Source organism: Chiloscyllium plagiosum, chromosome 10 (assembly GCF_004010195.1).
Source record: "Chiloscyllium plagiosum isolate BGI_BamShark_2017 chromosome 10, ASM401019v2, whole genome shotgun sequence".
Classification (NCBI taxonomy): Eukaryota; Metazoa; Chordata; class Chondrichthyes; order Orectolobiformes; family Hemiscylliidae; genus Chiloscyllium; species Chiloscyllium plagiosum.
In genome coordinates this window covers 81,072,682-81,084,751 of record NC_057719.1, presented here as the reverse complement: position 1 = coordinate 81,084,751, position 12,070 = coordinate 81,072,682, and the positions used below count along the sequence as shown (strand labels likewise).

General features: G+C 43.6%; 1 protein-coding gene across 3 annotated transcripts in view; it reads left to right on the top strand.

Annotated features, from left to right (window-relative positions):
* The first annotated feature begins 432 nt into the window (after positions 1-432).
* Positions 433-12,070, top strand: part of exd2 (exonuclease 3'-5' domain containing 2) — a 54,388-nt gene continuing 42,750 nt past the window's right edge. Inside the window, exons 1-2 of one of the 3 annotated variants that reach the window (XM_043698188.1) lie at positions 433-537; positions 2,784-2,854. The gene's annotated coding sequence lies outside the window, so the exon portion shown is untranslated. The remainder of the gene's footprint in view (positions 538-2,783; positions 2,855-12,070) is intronic. The other 2 variants (XM_043698187.1, XM_043698186.1) reach the window with 2 other exon arrangements.

The window sequence follows — 12,070 nt, the reverse complement described above, 5'->3', positions numbered from 1 at the left end:
GGGATCACTCTCTGGGATCATGTTCTTCCTGGGATCACTCTCTGAGATCATGTTCGCCCTGGGATCACTCCCTGGGATCACTCTCTGGGATCATGTTCTCCCTGGGATCACTCTCTGAGATCATGTTCTCCCTGGGATCACTCCCTGGGATCATGTTCTCCCTGGGATCACTCTCTGAGATCCTGTTCTCCCTGGGATCACTCTCTGAGATTATGTTCTCCCTGGGATCACTCTCTGAGATTATGTTCTCCCTGAGATCACTCTCTGAGATCATGTTCCCAAACTTAATTCGGAAGTGATCGGCTCCTGAACTTTTAAAGCAGTGGCGATAGTGAATTACAAAGCCTTAAGGAACACCACAACCAGTGACGAACAGGACAAAGTTTTAAGCTCCAGCTGAACACGCGCGCTGCGCATGTGCACCACTGGGAGGTCCAAGTGAGGATCTGGGAGGACTGAGAGTGTGTGTTAGCAAGACGCCTATCCTGCCGCCAGCGCGCTGTCTTTGTTCAACAGCAGCCGCACGAGAGGCTCCAGGTAAAGGAAAGATAATGGGAGGAGGGTGAAGATAGAGGGAAGGTGGGAATAGAGGGAATGGGGGAAGAACAGAGGGAAGGTGGGAATAGAGGGAATGGGGAAGAACAGAGGGGAGGTGGGAATAGAGGGAATGGGGGAAGAACAGAGGGAAGGTGGGAATAGAGGGAATGATGGAGGAATAGAGGGAAGTTGGGGATAGTGGGAATGATGGGAATAGAGGGAAAGGGGGAATAGAGAACCACCATCCTTCCCATCTTAGGCCTGAGTGGGGTCACTTTTCAGCCTCCTCCACCAACATGTGCCTCAGAGGTCCTACCACTAACCTTGGAATTCAGGCTGTGCAAGAAATCACCATTATGGTCACAAATTACCTACTTGAGGGCCTCAATTGGGGCAAGGAAATATGGACCAGAGAATCACAGAATGCCTAGAGTGTGGAAGGAGGCCATTCATCCCAGGGGGAGTATGGAGAAGGAAAAGGGGGACTGGGACTTTTTGAGTGGTTCTTTCAAAGAGCAGGTGTACACATTGAAGGACCAAATGGCCTCATGCTGCAGGACAAGATCTATAAAGCATGATAACAAAAAGTGCTGGAAATCACAGCAGGCCAGGCAACATCCATGGAGAGAAAGCTAGTCTAGACCGGAAACATTAGCTTGCTCTCTCTTCATGGATGCTGCCTGGCCTGCTGTGATCTCCAGCATTTGTTGTTTCAATACAGATTCCAGCATCTGCTGTAATTACCTCCCATTCTGGGAAGCATGGGAGAAAGTGAGGACTGCAGATGCTGGAGATCAGAGTCGAGAGTGTGTTGCTGGAAAAGCACTGCAGCTCAGGCAGCATCCGAGGAGCAGGAAAAATCAACGTTTTGGCCTTAAGCCCTTCATCAGGAATGAGGCATGTAGGCCAGGGGGTTAAAAGATAAATGGGAGGGGGTGGGGCTAGGGGGAAGGTAGCTGGGACGGTGATAGGTGGATGAAGGTGGGGGGGAAAGTGATAGGTCAGAGAGGAGGGTGGAGTGAATGGATGGGAAAGGTGATGGAGAGGTCAAGAGGGCGGTGCCGAGTTAGAGGCTTGGGATTGGAATAATGTTTGTGGGGGGGGGGGAGGGAATGAGGAAACTGGTGAAAGCCACATTGATCTTGTGTGGTTGCAGGGTGCCAAGGTGGAATATGAGGCGTTCTTCCTCCAGGTGTCAGGTGGTAAGGGTTTGGCTATGGAGAAGGCCCAGGATCTGCATGTCCTTCGTGGAGTGGGAGAGGATTTTGAAGTGTTGAGCCACGGGGCGGTGGGGTTGATTGGTGTGAGTGTCCCAGAGATGTTTTCTGAAACAATCCACAAGTTGGTGACCTGTTTCCCCGACGTAGAGGAAACCACTTCAGGTGCAACGGATACATAGATGACATGGGTAGACGTACACCCACTCTCGGCACCTTCCCCTGCCACCACAGGAAATGCAAAACCTGCAGCCACACCTCCCCCCTCACCTCCGTTCAAGGCCACAAGGGATCCTTCCACATCTGACAGAAATGTACCTGGACCTCCACCAATGTCATCTACTATATCTGTTGCACCCAATGTGGTCTCCTCTACATCGGGGAGACAGGATGCCAACTTGTGGATCCTTTCAGAGAACATCTCTTGGACACCCATACCAACCAACCCAACCGTCCCATGGCTAAACACTTCAACTCCCTCACCCATTCCACCAAGAAGATGCAGGTCCTGAGCCTCCTCTTCAGCCAAACACCTGGAGAAAGAACGCTTCATATTCTGCCTTGGGACCCTGCAGCCACACAGGATCAATGTGGATTTCATCAGTTTCCTCTTTTCACCTCCCTCCACATTATCCCAGTCCCAAGCCTACTCAGCACCGCCCCCTTGACCTGTCCATCACCTTCATCTACCTATTGCATTTTAAGCTACCTTGCCCCCAACCCCAACCCCCCTCCCATTTATCTCTCACCACCACCAACCGACCCCTGGCCCACAAACCTCATTCCTGATGAAGGACTTATGCCCGAAACATCGATTCTCCTGCTCCTCGGTTGCTGCCTGGCCTGCTGTGCTTTTCCAACACCACACTCTTAACAGGTGTCTGGAACAGTTCACTGAAGAACCAATTAACAGTTGGGCTGTTTTAATGTTTGGCTGTTTTAAAGTTTGTATTATGTAATGGGGAAAAAAACTTATTAAGGAGCATTTAAGCAATTATTATGATAGATTTCACTTTGTTTGAATTTCAGAAAGTTTATTCGGATCTTGAATCTGAACAAGATCTAACCCTAACACAAGAAACTATGAATGGGTGGCTATGGTGAGTTGGAAAATATGCTAAAAGATTTGATAGTAGACAGCCAATGGCTAGCATTTAAAGTATTAAGTGGTCTACAACATACACTCTTCTAAATACTCAACAGAGAAGGTGAATCAACTGTGGTTAACAAAAGAATGAAAAGATTTCATTAGCTCAGAGGACATGGTTTATACGGATGCCAGAATATATGGCAAACCTGTAGATTGGAAACCATTTGGAATTTGACAATGGATGACAAAGAAACTGAGAAAAGAAAGGAAAATGAGAACATCCACATGAGTCTGCAAGAAATATTATATGAGAACAAAGATTGCAGGGTGGATGAGAACACATATAAAAAGGAAAACGATTAGTCTCCATTACCCCTTAGTAAGATCATGGCTGAGCTGTTTTTAAAATTTATACAACAAAGACTGCAGGGTAGTTTAGTATACTGCTCATGGCCCCACCATGTAGATAGTCATTCAAGTGGAGGGAATGAAAAAGTTTTTTTTAAAAATTTGTTCATGAGGTATGGGCATCGCTGGCTAGGCTAGCATTTATTTTTGTTTCCCTAACTATCTAGAGGATAGCTGAGAGCCAACCTCATTGCTGTTTGTGTGAAGTGGCATATAGGATTTCTTTCCCTAAATAACAATAGCAAACCAGATGGGTTTTTTTGTCATCAGACTGGCTTTTTATTCCAGATTGTTATTGAATTCAAATTTCACAACCTGCCATAGTGGGATTTGAACTCCCATCCTCGGAACATTAGAAACCAAAACAAAAATTGCTGGAAAAGCTCAGCAGGTCTGGCAGCATTGACCTAAAGTTTCAGGTCGAGCGACCCTCAACAGTTCTGAGGAAAGGTCACTCAACCCAAAATGTTAACTCTGATTTCTCTCCACAGTTGCTGCCAGACCTGCTGAGCTTTTGCAGCAATTTCTGTTTTCTGATTTTCAGCATGTGCAGTTCTTTCAGTTTTTATTTCTTCAGATCATTAATCTAGGATTCTGAATTGCCAGTCCAGTGACATTATCACTATGCCACCAACCCCTATGTAGTCATAATACTACATAACAGTGTGGTAGTAATGAGGGCAATACAATCAGAACAGATACTTCTCTGCAATCTCAACTGGGATTTCTGATGAATCTATTATGGGCTTGATGCAAGATTAAAAATATGTTATCAGAGTTGGTGTTGAGGGGACAATCCAGTTGTGGCTCATGTACGATTCAATGATATTGTTATGACACGGGGTAAACCTTCTGCTAATTTAAACCAGACATGCAGAAAATCTCACCTCGTCTCATAATCTGTAAAAGTATCAGTGACAAAGAACTACCAAATCCTAGTATTTAAAGAAAAAATTAACAATTTATTTTTTAACTCCAAGGGAAAAAAAAGAGAACATTAAACGAAAACCATCTACACTGTAAACCTCCTTTGTCTTAACAATTTATCTACCTCCCACCCTACAGCACTATACTGATGCGATAAAACCCTCCAATTAAGATTTACAAAAAATTCAAATCTCAAAACCAATTAGATGTGTCGATCCTCCTCCTGTAGGTTTTTCAGGGTCTTTTCTTTGATCTTCTGCTGCACAGATTTCATATGAACAGGTACCTTTCAGAGAGTGATTTTGAGGGCCTTCTGTGTTTGTTGGTGTTCTTTGCCGCTCTGGCTAACTGTTCAAAAAGCCCAATTTTTTATACCCCAAAACATCGGATGGTCTCATTAATTTGATGTCGTCAAAACAGTAAAATTCAAATTCAATTGGATTTTGTTATCTTGGGGCATAATTTAAACTGATTGACCAAATTTGAATTTGATATGTAACAGCTCAGCTAGTTGTTTCACAGCCAAATGTGAAATTTTTTAATTTTTCAGCATACTCTGTGCTTGTGAAGTCTTTGCCCGCTTCCACTCTCTCTTAAAGGTACAGTATGCACCTACACCTTCATAACACCTCCCCGCTTAAGAGAAAATGAACCATCATAATGAAAAGATGGGTTTTTTCTATTTCTTAACCACATTACCATAACAAATGTATGACTTTAATCTTAAGTTCATATTAACTTCTTCCCACACACATATATATAACATTGAATAGATACCAATTTCATCTGTACTTTATCAGTTAAATCCGCAATAATGCTTCTGCTATTACATTCTCACCACCCGCAACATGTACGATTTGTAAATTAAAAATCTGTAATATAAGACTCCAATGAAATAGCCTAATATTCTTGTCTTTAAAGCAATCCAGAAATGTAAGAGGATTGTGATCCATGTATACAACCATCTCCGACACATTGTGACAAACATTAAAATGTTGGCAGGCCGTTACCAAACTCAATAGTTCTTTTTTGATCATAGACTATTTTCTTTGGTGAGTGTTGAGCTTCTTTGAAAAGTAACCGGCTGGCAGTTCAATTCCATCTTCATCTTCCTGTAGCAGTATATTCCAATGACACTAGCATTGATAAGGCAACTTTGAAAGGTTTCAAAATGTTTGGTGTAGCTAAAACTGGTGCGATGGTTAATATTGCTTTTAAACTGTCAAATGCCTCCTGGCATTGTTATGTCCACCAACATTTTGTGTTCTTCTTCAGCAAATCTGTAAACGGTGCTACTACACTGCTGAAGTTCAGAAAAATCTTCTGATGGAATCCGCTTAGTCCCAAAAAGTTGAAGCACCTCTTTCTTTGAGGTTGGTCATGGAAATTCCTCGATGACCTTCGTCTTTGTGTTCCTTGGGGTCAACCTTCCATGACTAATGTTATAATCCCAAGAAGGTTACCTCTGCTTTCATTAATTCAGTTTTGTTTAAGTTTATTACATGTTTTGCTTCTCGTAGTCGTTCAAAGAGCTCTGTACCCTGTGATCTTCCCAGGACTCACTAAAGATCACTATATTGTCCAAACAGATTACACAGTTTGTTAAGCCAGCCACAGCTCTGTTCATGAGTCTTTGAAATGTGGCGGGTGCGTTCTTCATTCCAAAGGGCATCACTTTGAATTAATATAGCCCATTTGGGGTTACAAATGCAGAAATTTCTTTTGACTTCTCTGATAAAGGTACCTGCGAATAACCACACAGTAAGCCCAACTTTATGATGTAATTGGCTTGTCCAACTTTCTCTATACAGTCCTCCAATCTCTGTTTTGGGTATGATTCCGATTTTGTTACGGCCTTCTGATAATCCACGCAAAACCGTTGAGTCCCATCAGGTTTGGGAACTAAGACGATTGGCAAACTGCACTCACTTTGACTCAGTTTGATGATATTTTCGTTGAGCATGGCTTTCACTTCTTTCTGGACCTGTCTGGCTTTGAAAGTGACTTTAATGCGCAGTAGCATTTGTCCTCCCCATCGGATTCTTGCATATGTCCTCATACTGCTGTAACAAACATTTCAACTGTGTTCTTTGCTCTTGAGACAAATAGTTTACTAACCTATCCCACTTCTCAAGGACTTCCTCATTGTTTAACATATTTTGAGGCACATCAAATGCTACAACATCTGATTTGATTCCTCACTCTGCACAGCAGTAACTAACACTTGTTTCTCCAGTTCTTTCAGGTAATACCCCTTACGAAGCTTGTCTTATGCACCAATGTGCATTCATCTGTTAACTCTGTTGCTCTTCTCACTTTATGTTCATTCACATGAATTCTTATCATCTCTGAAAGTGAGTTTTTAAACTCCTATAGCAGAATAGTTTCTCTTAGAGCCTCATAGATCTTATCTATTTTTAAAGCACGCACCCATCTACCAAAATGATTATGTTTAATTCTTTCGAACTTAACGTAAGTCTGACCTGATTCCTTCTTTTGTTTCTGAACCGCTGTCTATTTGCTTCTGGTACCAATTCATAAGCACTCAAAATAGCCAGTTTGACCTCTTCATGATCTCTTGACCCTTCATTTGACAGCGCTGTAAATACCTCACTAGCTCTGCCTACCAGTTTAATCTGAACTAGCATTGCCCACAAGTCCTCGACCACACCACCTGCCCAGCCAATTTTTCAAATGAAATAAAAAAGGCTTCAAAATCATTTTCATCAAAATGTAGCAGAGTTTTGCCATATTTTTATGTATTGCTACCTTCTCTTTTAATCTCCATCCTGTTGACTTGACTTTACTGACTAAGTCGCAACATCTCCAGTTCAAATTCTCTCACGTTTTCTCTCTCCCTTTTTCCTCTCTCTTTGCTCAGCTAAGACCCTTCACTCTCTTTCTTTTACCTCTTTCTTCTCTCTCTTTTTCTTTCTCTCTCTTTCTCTCTTCCTCTCTCCTTCCTTTCTCTTTGTTTATCTTATAACTCAATTTTCCTCAATTGTAAGTTAAATTTTTTCTAACTCAACTGCACTTGTCTATTTCTCTGACACGCTTAAGTGTTTGAGTAACTCCCTTACAATTTCTGCTATACTTTTGTCCTTGTTTCAACGCAATTCTAACTTCTTTGCTAATTCGAAAAGTAAGGTTTTTTTCTTTCTTTCTAAACTTCCTTGACAAATTTAGGATTCATCTTCAAATCCCAGACCTCTTTAGCAATTTTAAAAGCCATTTCTCTCACTTTTTATTTAACCAACCACAAGTAACCAAAATTAAACAAATTGTCTCACATACATTTTATTTAAAGATCTAGGAAACTAACCTGCAAGTGTTTAAATCTACTGGGCATTTCTTGTACCCCAAATCTATTCAAACCTGTCCAAATCACGGACCAGAGCCCCCAGCTATTATGACTCTGGGTAAACTCTTCTGATAATTTAAACCAGATACACAGAAAATCTAATCTTGCCTTGTAATCTGTAGACGTATGAGTGACAAAAAACTACCAAATCCCAGTATTTAAAGAAAAATTAACAATTTATTGTTTAACTCCAAGGGAAAAAAAGAGAACATTAAACAACTATCAACACTGTAAGCCTCCTTTGTCTTAACAATTTATCTACCTCCCACTCTACAACACCATACTGATCCGATAAAACTCTCCAATTACAAAAATTCAAATTTCAAAACCAGTCAGATGTGTCGCTCCTCCTCTGTATCTTCCTCTGTAGATTTTTGTGGGTCTTCTGCTGCACAGAGTTCATATGAACAGGTACCTTTCAGAGAGTGATTCTGTGAGCCGTCTGTGTTTATTGGTGCTCTTTGCCGCTCTGGCTAACTATTCATGTTATGCCGACCTGTGGAACCATTCTGAAGCCCATCTAACTTACACTATTCCATTTTCATCCGTATGTCTATCCAATGACCATTTTAATGCCCTTAAATTTGGCGAGTCCTCTACTGTTGCGGCAGGTCATTCCACGCCCCTACTACTCTCTGAATAAAGAAACTACCTCTGACATCGGTCCTCTATCTGTCACCCCCCTCAGTTTAAAGCTATGTCCCCTTGTGCTGGCCCTCCCCATTCAAGGAAAAAGGCTCTGTCCACACTATCTAACCCTCTGATCATCTAATGTCTCAATTAAGTTACCTCTCAACCTTTTTCTCTCTAACATAAACAGCTGCAAATCCATCAACCTTTCTCATAAGACCTTCCCTTCATACCAGGCAACATCCTAGTAAATCTCCTCTGAACACTTTCCAAAGCTTCCACATCCTTCCTATAATGCGGTGACCAGAACTGTACACAATACTCCAAGTATGCCCACACCAGAATTTTGTACAGCTCCAACATGACCTCATGGCTCCGAAACTTAATCCCTCTGCCAATAAAAGCTAACATACCATGCGCTTTTTAACAGCCCTATCAACCTGGGTGGAAACTTTCAGGGATCTATGTAAGTGGACCACCGAGATCTCTCTGCTCATCTACACTACCAAAAATCTTACCATTAGCCCAGTACTCTTTATTCCTGTTGCTCCTTCCAAAGTGAATCACTTCCCAGTTTTCCACATTAAACTCCACTTGCCATCTCTCAACCCAGCTCTGCAGCTAACCTATGTCCCTCTGCAACCTGCACCATCCTTCAGCACTATCCCCAACTCCACTAACCTTAATGTCATCCACCAGTTTACTAACCCATCCTTCAACATCCTCATCCAGGTCATTTATAAAAATGACAAATAGCAGTGGCCCCAAAACAGATCCCATGAGTAATTGAACTCCAGGATGAATATTTCCCATCAACCACCACTCTCTATCTTCTTGCAGCTAGCCAATTCCTGAACCAAACTGCTAAATCTACATCAATCCCATGCCTCCATATTTATGCAATAGCCTACCGTGGGGAACCCTTTCAAACGCCTTACTAAAATCCATATACACTACATCAACCACTTTACCCTCATCCACCTGTTTGTTCACCTTCTCAAAGAACTCAATAAGATTTGTGAGGCATGACCTACCCTTCCCAAAACTGTGTTGACTATTCCTAATCAAATTATTCCCTTCTAGATGATTATAAATCCTATCTCTCATAACATTTCCAACACTTTACCCACAAACAAAGTAAGGCTTGCTGGTCTATAATTGCTAGGGTTGTGTCTACTCCCCTTCTTGAACAAGGGGACAACATTTGGTATCTTCCAGTCCTCTGGCACTATTTCTGTAGACAATGATGATATAAGATCAAAGCCAAAAGTTCTGCAATCTCCTCCCAGGATTCCCAGAGAATCCTAGGATAAATCCCATCTGGCCCAGGGGACTTATCTATTTTTACACTTTCCAGAATTGCTAAACCACCTCCTTGTGAACCTTAATCCTGTCTAGTCTATTAGCCTGTATCTCAGTATTCTCCTTGACAATATAGTCTTTTTCCAGAGTGAAAACTGATGAAAAATATTCATCTGGCACTTCTCCTATCTCCTCAGACTCCACACACAACTTCCTACTACTGTCCTTGATTGATCCTAATCTTACTCTAGTCACTCTTTTATTCATTGTATACCTAAAGAAAGCTTTAGGGTTTTCCTTGATCCTGTCTGCCAGTGACTTCTCATGTCTCCTCCTGGCTCTTCTGAGCTCTCTCTTTAGGTCTTTCCTGGCTAACTTGTAACTCTGAAGTGACCTAAGTGAGCCTTCATGTCTCATCTAACATACGCCTTCTTCTTCCACTTGACAAGAGATTCAACTTCTTTAGTAAACCACAGCTCCTTCACTTGACCACTTACTCCCTGCCTGACAGGTACATACTTATCAAGGATCCACAGTTGGTGTTCCTTGAATAAGCTCCACATTTCAATTGTGCCCATCCCCTGCAGTTTCCCTCCCCGTCCTATGAATCCAAAATCTTGACTAATCACATCATAATTGCTTTTCCCCCAGCTATAACTCTTGCCCTGCTAAAGCATTTTTAAGGGTTCTGTTCATTCTCTCTACCACCCCTGAGCTCTGGTGGTGATAGGGGATATTACATTTTTGTTTTATTTGTAGTAGCTGGCATATTGTGTTTGTAACTTTGCTTGTGAAATGTGTCCCTTGATCGGAGTCGATCTGTCGGGGTACCCCCCACCTCTGGATTACCTCCTGTGCTAGAATCCTGGCTACAGTGGTAGCAGTACAGATTATGGTGGGGAATGCCTCAACCCACCGGATGAAGTGGTCTATGATGAACAGGCAGTACGTTTTCCACAGGAAGGTGGTAGTGCCCTGTGAAATCCATTTGGACATGTTCCCAGGGTCCCCTTGGCCTTGATTGGTGTCCCATCCTAATGTTTATGGGTCTACCTGAGTTGTGCTGTGCGAAAACCACACATCTACATCCCTTCCCATTCCCTTCCACCACCACTCTCCCGAGACTTGCTATCTTAGCTTCCCTGCCTGTATGTGAGAGCTCATGTTGCAGCTCAAGCAAGGTGTTTTGTGTGCACGCTGATGCTGCCACCTTGTCTGCTTGCCTCCAGACATCGTCCACCCCTTTAAGTGCTCCCTACATTCTCCATCTCTTTCTCTCTCTCTCTGCGGGCTGTCCTCCTGCAGCTGCTGTATGTGAATATCATCTTCCATTAGTTTTGTTGTTGCTATTGAAACCTCATCAGTGGTTTCCTGCTTTAAGGCTGGCTGGGTTGCTCTGTCTGTGGCTTGGTTCCCTTTAAATTACAGCCAGCCTGGACTATCTTTCCTTGGCTCCTTTTGGTGCTCTTTGATTTTTATTACTGCAGCCTCTTTTGGCAGTTCGCTGGCACTCAGCAGTGCTTGGATTCTTAACTGATGTTTGATGGGGTTTCCCCCATGCTTTTCCCAGCGCACTGCCTCTGTATGACCTGCTCTGTTGCAATGGCTGCAGTACTCTGTGCTGTCCCTTGTCCTATTCCCTGCCTGTTGGGCCCTACAGTCTCTGGCAAAGTATCCCTGTCGGCCACAGTTGTGGCAGGATGGTTTGGATCTGCCTTTGCCACCATTCCGGTAGGTTGCTCTGTCAGGTTTTGTTTTTATTGTGGGAGCTTCCCAGTGCTGCACCCCGCTAACCCACATTACCAGGTATTCATAAATTTTGGACATTATCACTGCCACTTTCAGGATGGATTGGTGGGCGCTAGACAGCCTGTCTCTAAAACCCTGAATAAGTGCCTGGCCCCCATGATCTGGGTTTGCTTGTCCTGAGCACTCTTGGTATACCCAAAATAATCGTTCCCCATACTCAGAGGCTCCTTCCCCTTTAAGCTGTTGAGAGGTTGTGATTTTGCTCCAGTTTGTGGGAGCATTTCCTAATATCTGCTGGATCTCTTCTTTAAAATGGGCAAAGGGGGTCTGCTGGGCATCTACCTCGGCTGTAGGGGTGACAGCATGTGTCCAATGTTCACCCCCCCTCCCACATAGTCTCAGCTGTGGCTTTGTGACTACCATCTACCTGTCTCCATCTGCCAGCTGGGCAGGCTGCCCAGACAGCTGGTATATATCCAGATCAAACCAGCTGACAAGGGAGGCGCAGTAGTAGTTTGGCGCACCGACCTCTACACCGCTGAGGCCAAACGCCAGCTCGCAGATACCTCCTCCTACTGCCCCCTTGACCATGACCCCACCCCCCACCACCAAACCATCATCTCCCAGACCATCCATAACCTCATCACCTCAGGGGATCTCCCATCCACCGCCTCCAACCTCATAGTCCCACAACCCCGCACCGCCCGTTTCTACCTCCTGCCCAAAACCCACAAACCTGACTGCCCCGGCCGACCCATTGTCTCAGCCTGCTCCTGCCCCACCGAACTCATCTCCGCATACCTTGACACCGTCCTGTCCCCCTTAGTCCAAGAACTCCCCACCTACATT